Source organism: Ambystoma mexicanum, chromosome 1p (assembly GCF_040938575.1).
Source record: "Ambystoma mexicanum isolate Mex_15411 chromosome 1p, UKY_AmexF1_1, whole genome shotgun sequence".
NCBI lineage: Eukaryota > Metazoa > Chordata > Amphibia > Caudata > Ambystomatidae > Ambystoma > Ambystoma mexicanum.
In genome coordinates, this window is record NC_090921.1 from 199890184 (window position 1) to 199902500 (window position 12317).

Sequence of the window (12317 nt, forward strand, 5' to 3'; positions counted from 1 at the left end):
ACCTGACAATGGTCTACATCACCTGATAAGTCCTGCCCTTTCTGGCCTTCTCTTGAGCAAACATGTAACCACTTTCTACACGTGTGCACCAAATGCATTGCCTTAAGGTGAAGATGGTTACTACCAATACTTTATAAATACCAAGCAAACTCGTTTCTTGATGCTGTTGTTATCTATAAACTGACAAGCTAACCCAAAGTAGTCTTTGGGGTTTGATCTACATAACGAAAGCCTTGTATTGTGGAACCAAATCACTGGGCGTGTAAACTGTAAAAAGACCAACCTTAAAAAAAAAATCTGAATTTTATCTGTCAATAGAACAATCACGCTTAATATCACCAGGATAACATTTTATACGTGTTTACTTGTATTTTTAGCAATGTTTAAATTCTAATTTATTTTTAAAGTATTTAAGATGTATACTGATTAAATGCGATTTATTGTTTGCTGCACACGTTAGTAAGTACACAAACAATGTGTTTGCCTTGCTGACAGTTGTATTATGCAATGTCCTTTAAATATTAGAAGCATATCATGCATGTCAAAGGCCATCTCACACTGATCACTCACCAATCCAAATTTATTTTTCAAAAAGCTCTGTGTGAATTTCCAGGATGGCTTCCATATTCCCAAAAGTGTTGACAATTTAACATGTTTGGGATATACATGGATAACAGGTATTTCAGCTGTTTTGTAATATAATGCTCTCACATGAATAACACACTATCTGGGATAGAAAAATTGTCTGAAAGAGACTTCCTTGGTGTGGAGTCTAAATACACGTTTCAAATTGAATGAATAATCACAACTTGTTATAAATGCAAATATTCAAGATATCAGTGATGTGAAAGAGGGGATCTTGGATTTGCTACACATGTGTACTGCCATCCTCCGCCAAATACATGCAGTACTAGCGTAATGCTGCCATGCAATTTAAATATAAGATCTAAAATCAATTTCCAACATGGAAATCATTCTTTCTCAAACAAACGGTGCCATATCTTCAGCAGCCTTTCCTAGATGCATTATACCCTGCCAATCATATGCCCCTTTGAGCTCATCTCTGGTCCCATCAGGATGATGTAACTCTTTGGAAAATATATGCAAGAGACCAATGCCTAACTGGAAGACTGGATAGCGAAAACCTCCATGACAACCACGTACATGCCCTTGGTGCTCAGATAAGCTGGAATAAATGAGAGCCAGACACTGAGGAAGGCGAACATGCTGAAGGTGATGAATTTGGCCTCATTGAAGCTGTCTGGCAATTTCCTTGCTAAGAATGCAACTATGAATCTAATTGTGGCCAAAAGTCCAAGATATCCCAGCTTGCACCAGAAAGCAATGGGAGAACCTTCATAACATTCGACTATTATAATTCCTGGTTGTGCATAGATGTTGTTTTGTGAGACAGGAGGGGTGAGACTCAACCAAGAGGCACACAGAAGAAACTGAATTAGTGTACCAATACAGATTACCATGTACGATAGTCGTGGACCAACCCACATTCTTAATGTACTGTTGGGCTTAGTGGCATTGAAGTCAATGACCACTATGATGGTTTTAGCCAAGATACAAGAGACACAAAGAGAAAATGTGATACCAAAGGCTGCTTGTCGGAGGAGGCCTTTGACTGGGTTAGGATAACCAATGAAAGCCAAGGATGATAGAAAGCAAAGAGTGAGGGATAGGAGCAGGATGTAGCTGAGGAAGCGGTTGTTGGCTTTGACAATAGGAGTGTTCCTCTTATGCAAGAAAAGTCCAAGGATGGCTGCTGGTGTCATGGAAAATAAAATGCTGGTAGCAGCCAAAGTAGTTCCTAAATGTTCATCATAGTAGAGGAACTCCACATTTTTTGGGATGCATCCATCGTTTCCTTCATTGGGCCAATGATCCCACAGGCATTTGAAGCATTCTACAGAGTCTGAAACAAGGAAACCATAAGAACTTGCAAACAAATATCTTAGTTATATAGCAAGTCGATTGACGTAGAACTAGTTGGGTTAAATAGACATACCAGTATGATTGGAAATCTCTCCTAAAGGACATGGAAGACACTCAAAGCAGCAGGTGGGCTCTCATTCAATAGCAGCTTTCCAAAATCCTGGCAAGCAGCTGGGACTGCACACAGACACAGGGATCTAAGAAGAAAAACATATTTATGGTAAGATATGTCTCATGATAGCACATTGGTTAAATTACTGCAGTCTATGAATCTGCCATCACTTTTTAGCATTTTTCCATGCTTAGACGTAATATACATTGCTGCATTGCTTTTGCCTTTGTGAATTCATGTGATGTTTCAGTAGATTCCCTACTTCTGCTGGTAAGAGATTGTAGTCTGAGCCCAGATAGAGAAAGATACATAGAACTTAATATTTTGTATTTGTACTTTTTTTTTATTTGTCATCACATCGCAGGAGACCCACTTATGTGTGCACATGAAGTTTACATTCAGTTTGTATCTAGAAGCATTATTGAAAAATAAAGGTTTTGGAACAGTAGAAGGGCAATTGCAGATAACCTTGAGAAAGCTGGTTCCAAAGTTTAGGACACAATACTGAGAATCACATGTTGCCTCAAGAATGGAAGTGAGATCAAAGCACCAATCCATTTTCATGCATATGTAGGGAGGTGTGCTAGGTGTTAGGTAAGATTTTCATAATTATGAAAAATCTTCCTGATCTGTATCAACCCCAGTGGGAATCTTTTGCCCCTCTCACCTAGTTGTTTACTCTTTTTATGGGTGACCTTTTTATGTCTCTCGATAGTGTATGTATAGTTGGTTCCCTATAGCTTATGCTGGTTGGCCCCTGTGGCTTTCCCTGCTAATTTATATTTAATGTACTTTTGTGGAGTGCTTGGGGATCACAATGTATCCCCTTTCATACTTACCTGGCAGAATTTGTGTTACAATTGCAAGTTTACTTGAATGGCTGTTGGCAGTGGTTTTACCTTAGTGACTATTTAGTGGTACTACTCACAGCTGTTAAATCAGCCTCAGTAATGCACAGAAGGGCCACCATTTTGCTAAAACAGTGGGCTCCTTGTTTTTTCGTCCTTTCTCATTTGTTTGTAGTTTCTGAGGTCTTCCTCTGCCATTCTAGGTGAGAACAACCTCAGTGGAAGTTTTGTCTTTGGCAGGAATCCTTTCTGCCCCTTTCTATAAACTGCGGGAATAGATTTTAGAAGTTGTGCTGTGGTTCCTGATAAATACTCAGAACCTGAAAGCTGCTGGCAAGTCGACCACTGGAGATAAAACCAAAGGCAAAGATGAAGAACGGATGTCTGAAGCGATTTCCAGTGACTAGAGAGCCTCAGTGTGACCAGAGCCTGATGTAACCCTTCCTTCCAATTGACCTGGGGGACCCAAATGTGGTGGCTCCTACCTAAGGTCTAGTTAGATCCACTAGTCTCAGGAACGCCTGCAATTTGAGCCATCCCACGACATGCAGTGACCTTGCTGGGCTGTAAACCACCATTACCTTGGAACTTCAAGCCTGAGTGCGGTGTACCTCAACGTTACCTCATTGTATGGTTTTCTTAAGTCTAAGTCTGTCCGAAACTTTGGTTAACTCCTACTGGATCTCAGGAGACACAATTTAAATCCTTAAAGTCCCCTCACCAGAGTGCAGGACCAGATAAGTGAAGAGAATCCGACCAGCGATATTCACTCTTCATCCGGACGCTAAAAAAAAAAGGTGCCAAATCCACAGAACCTTGAGAATCCATGAAGACACCTTGTCTGGATGCATCCTCTGAGGACTGCTGCTTCAAGTATCCATCCAGTGTCCAATTCGTTCAGACCAAGATTCCAAGGACTGGGTCCTGTGCTTCTACATCCTGAAGATATCCACTCCAATGCTCTTCTTTTCTCCTAAGGTACTGTGTGGGCTTTGGTAATCTTTACCTTAAGTCTGGTGTGCATTCTCTGAGGCTGAGTGAGTGATTCGTTTGGTTGGAACGCATATAGGAAGCCTTCTGTGAAGTCCCTGAACCGTTTAACTAACTTTGAAAGTGAATCCTTACTTGTTTAAGAAGATCTCCTATGGAACTTTGACTTTCCTAAAACTGAACCGTATCTCAACTTGCCTACAGGTGACACCTAGACCACTAGGGTTTCTCTTCTGACTTTGAAGGAACTCATGCAGAAGACTAGTGAAGGACTGGATAAGAAAAGGATTCCGCCTTTAAAGAAATACAAGTGTAAATGTACCTACTTGCTAAAGAGGTTAGTGTGGTAAATGTAGCTCTGTGAAAGAAGATGTCACAAAGTATCATTAAGTGTATGCTTACCTTTGAGTTTCTGCACCTCTAAAAAGTGTGCAAGTTGCTTTACTAACTTTGAATGGTGTTTCCCCCCTTTTAAAAATTAATATGTGTTGGTACGGTTGTATCATTGCTTAACTGAATGAGTGTAAAAGCTTACCAACAGGGTTTACCTGCCTTGAATATCATTGTGTCATTCTTAAAGTGTAGGATTGGGTGTTGCTTTCCCTGGTCTGCTTTATACAGGAACGGTCTTAGGGTTTATACCTACCTTTGGGGCTCCTTTGAAAGGTATGTGGGTTTTACTCACCTTGATTAGCTGCTGCTCATCTAAACCTGTAACCCTGGGTTGTGCTTCTCTGAATTGGTTCAGTGCTGTTCTAAAACAGTTTAATAAAGTTAGTACCCTAGAAACTGTATTATATTCTTCTTAAAAGTATACTGGGTATAACTAGCTATTAGATAAACAATAGTTATGTACCAATAGGTCAATCACCTCGAATTACATGTTGTGTCTTTCTTAAAGTGTAATTGGGATTTGCTTTCCTTGAACTGCTTAGGGAAGTCTAAAATACTTATTGTGTGTTCATACTTACCATAGGGTAGTTTAAGGCCCCTCCAGAAAGTATATGGGTTGTTTTACTAGCTCTGAACTGAGTACTAAAATGTGATGTTGCGAGGTGTATACTTATAACAGGGTTGGTTTATTATGTGATTTCATATCTGAGAGTCACTGCATGACTGACAGGGTCTACTACCCTTGAAATACGATTGTATTCTAAAAGTATATCCAACCTTTTCTTATTCCCCAAGAATAGTATACCACTATCCTGAATGTATAACCATAGGTTTGACTCACTTGCTTCTTAATCCTCTAAATAAGGTTATACCTTGGCTTGCATACCACAGGTAATAAGACGGTTTTCATGATTGTGTTCATATGATGTTATAGTACTTACTTACCCAAGAATTATCTTGGACTGCTTGTATTTAAACAAACTCTTTATTTGTACAATACATAGTGTTTCAGTGTTTCTTTGGATCCAATGTATGCTACAATTTCTTTGTACCAAGCTACAGCCCTCTCGCACTCCTCCTAAAATAAGCATGGCTGCTCTGTCCATGCTACCCCCATCCTGAGGTGGTACAGCCGTATAGTAAACGTGGAGCTTATGTACTGCATCAGGTATTGTTTTTATGAAGTCTTGGTAGGACTTTAGAAAATCTGTCCTAACACTAGGTCACACATAGAATTCTTAGTAAGGCAAAGCAGTTTGAAATAGACACTTTGCTGAACAGGCAGCCAGTGAATTTGTCTTCGATAACAAGACACACTAGCAGATTTGAGGATTTTGAAAATAAAATGAAAACAGCATTTGCAATAAAATTATATCTCGTGCAGTAATACTTTTATAAATGCCCACTTAACAGGCACTGGCTTAATCGCAATGGGAATTCGTAAGGGCCCCCACCACAAGATCATGCAATTCTTTGGGAACAAGCTGAAGGGTCTTCCTGAGCATCAGCAACCAAATAAAGGATACTCTAGCTTGTTGACTTAGACTGTGAGAGAAAGGTCTGCATCTGAGAGAAACCCAATATTTTGCACTTTACTGACATAAAAAGTGAGGAGACCAAATAGGATCAAGGGGCAGTGACCAAAGAGGGCCTTTAAATTGCATGTCATCTACATATGAATGGAATTTAAAATGGGTAGACATGCAAGGTTGAAAATAGATATTATACAACAGGGGCGACAAGGGGAAAACCAGCAGCACACCATAATTGATCAGAAATAGGTCAGATGTGTAAGGTCCGACCTTCATGGGCGTACAATAGGGCAATAAGCTTATTGCCATTAGTACCCCGGCCCGATAGACCTTAGACTCATGTTTTTATTTTCGATTGCAAGATGTGTTGTGTTTTGCAGCCACAAAAATAAAATAAAAAAGGCCACTGTGAACCGGGAAACGTAGTCTGTTTTCCATTTCCGTGTCAGCAATAGCAAACAAAGAAAATGGCCAACATGGAAGGGGAGAAGGGACTACAAGTAGTCTCTTCTCCATTTCCATGGCAGCCATTAAAGTAAATTAAAAAAAAAATGTAAACAAAAAAATGGCTGCCATGGAACAGGGAGAAGGGACTACATGTAGTCCCTTCACACCATGGCGGCCACTCCGGGAAGGAACCCAGGGCCACGGTGGAAAAGGATGGGCTTCAGAGCCTTCCCTGCAAAGAAAGGCCCGGCGAGGGCCAATGAGCTTGCTTGTAACAAGCTCATTGACCGTTGCTGGCAACTAATTAAGCAATAAGCCCCGAGCTGCGGGGGCATTAGCAAGTCAGGTAATGCTCCGGGGCCCATAGTCATAGGCCCGAGGGAAGCATTGGGCTGTGCCTGTGTTGCTTGTGCTGTTTAAACACATTATCCAGTAGCTGTCTTTGGTGTCGATGATGTGAGCCTTCAGTTTGCAGTTTTTATAATAATTATACTAGATGGTAAGTTGTTTTGGTAATCCGGAAGGCATTTTGGAGTTAATTTATTTGTTTGCATTTATAAAGCACACAAAACAGCCCAGAGGCATTGTGGTGCTGTTGCACATGGACTTGACTTAGTTACAATTGCACGTATGCGTGTTTAGTTGTGCATGATGCATTATATGGAGGGCGATAGAGATGAACAAGGATACCTAGGGTGTAGCATATCGTTACATAGCAAATTATATATATATCTGTTGTAGTCTGGGTACACATGTGGGTGGTCCTGGGTAACATTACTGGATTTCTTGGGAGGTTTAGGTGAATAGTCTGGTTTTGATCGCTTTGCGAAATGCGAGGTGTGAAGGTTCAGATCTGAGGGCAAGCGAGCGGGAGTTCCATTGCCTGGCAGTGATGAATGGGAAGCTTGCAACCCCTTCTCTGGTATGCTTAACTGTGGGTACAGGGAACATTAATAACTGTATTATCTGTGAAGAATGACCACACCCTCAGCAATTAGTTTTGGGGTGCTGTATCCAGTGGCCTCACCTCCAAGGTGATGTCAATAAAAAATAGCCAAACAACGTTTGGATACGAACATGGACATGATATACCTTGCACTTACCACTGAGGTCTCACTCCGAGCCCCTCCTTAACTAATGCAAGATAATGACTATATGGATCCCTGATTGCCACCGACAACTCAGGAGGAATTATCTTCCTGTGCTGCATCCTAGACATAGAATCGAATGCTGCTTTGAAATCAAGAAAAAGACAGTATAGTGCCACGCACATTCACGTTCATTGGACATGCCGTGGGATGGGCCGGTGAGTTTTGATAAATGGTAACAGAGAACTTGGTAGCCAGGTTCGTATACATGTGTAAATGACCATGAATGGAGATGATGGCCCCATAATCAAAGACTGCTACATCTATGGCTGTACCCAAACCCTGAAGTTGCACTTTACCTTTCCCGCCTCCATAGCCCACTGGATAGCCGCGGCATTAAGATGGAGGGACTTCCCTGGAAGGCCACCGGAGTTATAGCTGCCCACTTTCACGTGGGAGATGGTGCCGTCCCTGCTCTTCTGTCAGTTAATGATATCATACTGAGCAAGAGGATTTCCACTCCTGTCATAATGCACCTCGGCTCCTGCGGTTGTTTTAAAGTGCACGTTCTAGACGTAAGGGAGAACCTGGAGTGTGGAGAAGAGGAAGATCATGCTGAGGTGTCACTTACTGTCCCTTCCATAACAAACATGTCTTACTTGCTACAGCTTACTAAAATTAGCTTTCTGGCATGGTTGCGGTGATAGTGGCATAGCGGCATAGCTCTGAACAGTGTGTTTCCTCTTGCTATCTTTGTCTAGAAGTTTGCTGGTGGTCAAATATTACATACCTTGGACTCTCCTGCCTTAATTCAGACCAGGTAAGGCATTGAGAGGTTTTAGTGCTATTGTTTGTAAAAGTGTGGGTCAAGATTAATAGGACCTGAGGGGAAATACAATGCCTTTCAGCAGGTACTGTGGACCATAGCTCAAATTCTATCCTTGGCTGTTTAGTTATGAGCCCTACATTACACATAGAGCTTTGCAAATTCACAATGCAATAACAGGAACAGGATATCTCGTATTCAAGGCCCTGCGTAGTCATTGAGGAGATGTATCTGTCTGAATTATAAACTGAAGGATGTCTAACCTGCCATGGCTCGAAAATGAAGATGTCTCCACACAGCCCATGCTGGAACGGGCCTTCTCCTTGCCTACAGTTGAGCAGATCTTGTAAAGCCAGTGCAATGGAATACACAGCAGTGTAGACATTGTAGGTGACCCTCAAACTGGAAGCATCATTGTAGTCAATGTGGAGTCTGCTCAGATTCTCTGCCCGCGTGCAGCCTTTTATTCCATAATTCGAAAGACCTGGCCACTGACAGCCAAACACTTCCTCCCAGAAATGCAACAGAAGGGCAGCATCTGGAGACCTCAGTGGTTGGGCACTGTTAAGAAACTCATTAAAACCAGGCATCTCTCCACTGTGGATTGCAAACCCGATGGTGCCAGACAGCATTTTGCAATACCTCTTTTCAGACAGGAGCGAGGACGTTGACCACGACTCACTGGCAATCCAGGTTTTCCCAGTCACGTTCTGCTTTATGATCTCTTCCATTATAGCCACCATTTCTGAGTCTAGTGAGAAGATGACGATGACATGGGCAGTTGAGTTCTTGATCACCTGTACAATGTGAAAAGCATTCTTGTCAGCCCTGCTCAAAATGATGTTCTCAGAGAAGGCCACACAAACCCCAGCAGCGTGAAGCTCATGCTTCAATATTTGAATACCTTGCTGTCCATAGTCACTGTCCTCAGCCAGGAGTCCCACCCAGGTCCATCCAAACTGCATCACGATTTGGGCGAGTCCACGAGACTGGAAGTCATCACTGAGGATAGTCCGGAAAAAAGAAGGGAACTGGTTTCGGTCACTCAGGAGTGGACTTGTTGCAAAATAACTTATCTATTAAAAAAGAAAAAAATATGCCATATATCAGTATCTTTGACATTCCCTAGAAACCAAAGATAAATATTATTAGTTCCTTGAGATTTGGAGATATAGGGCCTCATTACGAGGTTGGAGGTAGCCTTGCCGGCGAAACCGGAAAGGCTACCTCCAAACTCGCATCCGGGTCCAGAACCCGCAAATGGGCAATTACCGGGCTATTCTGGTCCAGCCGGACCCCGTAATTACCCTTTCGCAGGTGCCGGGCCTGGTACATCCTCATTCCCATTTGAGCCCCATAGGGCTCAATAGGAATGGGGACGTCGGATGCACCGGCACCGGTCAGACCTGGCGGGCTGACAGGCACCCACAAGCAGAGCTTGTAGTATGGCGGTACGGTAGCAACGGCAGTGTAATGAGGCCCAGTGTGTTTGTTATAGGTGTCATTTCAACAAAACTATTTCTTTTCCAAATATCATGTTCCACAAATAGGCTCGCATGCATTCATATAAGCCACAAAGATTGTTCACAACAGATGCAATTTTGCATGGTTTTATGCGTGACTTAGGCCATTATTATGAGTTAGGCGGCATTTGGCTAAGTATTTCCATATGCCATAATTCTGTTACTGCATCTGAAAATCTGAAATGTTTTTTTCTGAATTCTGTGACTTCCACTGCTAGGGCTCACATCAAATGAAGCATTTTATTAATACTGCATGTAGTGTTCTGATACCATGTTTGTAAAAGATAATAGTATTGCATGTCCAAGCCTAATTGGGGGGTCGGAATGAATATGAGACATCAGCATTTAACACCAATGGTGTCCCATCAAGAAATATGCATAGAAAGGGCAGTATTGACCCTTCTGTGTATTAAACCGCTGAGATAGTGAGACTGTGAGCTCCTGATTTTCAATCTCTTTGGTAGTCAGCTGGATCTTTTTGCCCTTTATGTGAAAGCAATATGCCAAGACTTCTTCTTTATACATCTATCTCCCGCTCTAAAACCATCTTCCTTCTTGTTTCTTGCTTGTCTCATTCAGTCTCACAAGAACCTTCCAAATCTTCATTCTCTCACCATATTTCTCATTCTTTCTCTTTCCCACCACCATCTTGTTTTTCTCTCCCACTCACTCTTCCACTTTCTCCTAATCTTCATTCTCTACTGTTCTTTCACCGTTTCCATGCCCTTTTACTATTTATGTTTCCTCCCCTATTATTTTTGTTCTCCTCCATTTGTCTCCTTCTTCCTGATTTCCCCTCCTCTCCCACCCATGCTCATTATCATTCACATTCATTATCCTTACCACATTTCCATTCTCCACGTATTTATCCTCCATAATGGTATACACTTCTATGTAACACCTTCTGTCACCCTATTTCTTTCTTGCACTCTCGCACAATGACTTTCCCAATCTATGCCTTCTTAATTTAGCGCTCTCATCTCAGACTTTTCTTTAGGTTTTGCTCTGTATCTCTACCTTTTTCTCTACAGTTGCGCTTTTCACATCAAAACACAAATTTCCATCCTCCGCCATAAGTTTCTAAGACACCGTCAGCGGTCAATCGTAACGTTTTGTGGTTCTTGGCAGTTTGACACAACAAAAACAGGTTTTGAGAGGTTTTGGAAGCAGCAGGAGCCACGTTCGGGTGCAGCGAGTTATTTGATCCAAGTAGCTATCTGGCCTTGAGCTGGGACCAATACGGTGCTCAAGAGTTGTTCAAAGGCAGCATTCAGGTAATGCAGCTTGGAGCACTCATCAGGATAAATGTGGGTTCGGCAAGTGATGCTCCTGTGGTTTGAGTCGATGGTCGCAACAGTTTGAAGCTGTGATCCTGATGTGCTGGTTTGCAGGACAAAGACGTGGCAGTTCGAGGTTGAGCTGAGTAGAGTTGTTTGTGCAACAGCTGGTTGGAGTCAGTGAGTGACACCCCAGCAGTTGGGGATCGGGGTCCAATGATAAGCAGTTGATTCAAGCTGAGCAGGTGACAGGCTCTGTATGGCACAATGCTGCATTGAGCTGGTTTAGGATGCGAGCACGCTGATTTGAAGAGTTTGGTTGAGTGACAAAAGGCAGCACCGGTGGGACCTGCAGTGCAAGATGCAGTGAACCCAGATTGAAAGCAGTTAGAGCAGTTTGAAGCGATGAAAGCAGTGGTACAAGCTGTCTTGGATTTTAGGATGCTTTCAGTCCCAATGCAAGGGTTCAAGGATAAGTGTATTCCTTCGTCCCTGGCTCCCAAAATGATGGAGGCTGACACACAACTGCAGGAGCCCTTCAACAGGATGAGGTCCTGGATGCCATTGTAGGTGGCAGAGAGGCAGGTCTTGTCCCAACAGCAGGTTCCTGGGGATGGTTAAGGGACAGAGCATCCTCCTGCCTTGGACTCTCAGTCTTCACCTCACTGGTGGTGGACTTTGGAAATATCAATTTTCCCAACAGAGATCAAATGAATTCTGCTTTGTATGCTTGTCCCAGAGTCATTCAAAGAAGGAGTGTAAGACCCCTTATTTTAAAGGCAAAACCCCACGGAAGATTGGACTAAAGCTAGTCATCTTTAGGGATACAATCTCTGTTCCTGGAACAAGTGGTCTTTACCCTCTGACATCACAACCAAAGTTATTTGTGCTACAAGAAGTTTTTTTAAATAAATATGCCGCACCCTTGAGTGAATCTACTCAGGTTGTGAATGGATATGCCCTTTGATTCCTGTTAGCAGTACATATTCCTGTGGAGTGTCTGACTGTCTGGGGAGGGTGTCACTCACCTGCCCTCACAGAGAAACAAAGAGAAGCAATACCAAGACTGCATTCCTGCCGTCAGTGGAAAGGTTCAGCCTGTCTGGGGCTAATCTGTATAATCCTTTCACAACTGAGCTGGGCTCACAGGGTTCACACATGTTTGATATCAAATTGCTGTGGCTGTAATAATTATGAGATATACCATCCACCATACCATGACTCAGGTTTGGCTTATATTTGTATATTTGTATAAGTATCTTCCACCAGAATATTACTCATCATTAAAAGGGTTTTGGTACAGTGGCTGATGTCTTACATGCAGTCCCTGTGCTGCA

At 42.5% G+C, this 12317-nt stretch overlaps 1 pseudogene; it reads right to left on the bottom strand.

Annotated features, from left to right (window-relative positions):
• Positions 1 to 1025: 1025 nt before the first annotated feature.
• Positions 1026 to 12317, bottom strand: part of LOC138467692 (extracellular calcium-sensing receptor-like) — a 77447-nt pseudogene continuing 66155 nt past the window's right edge.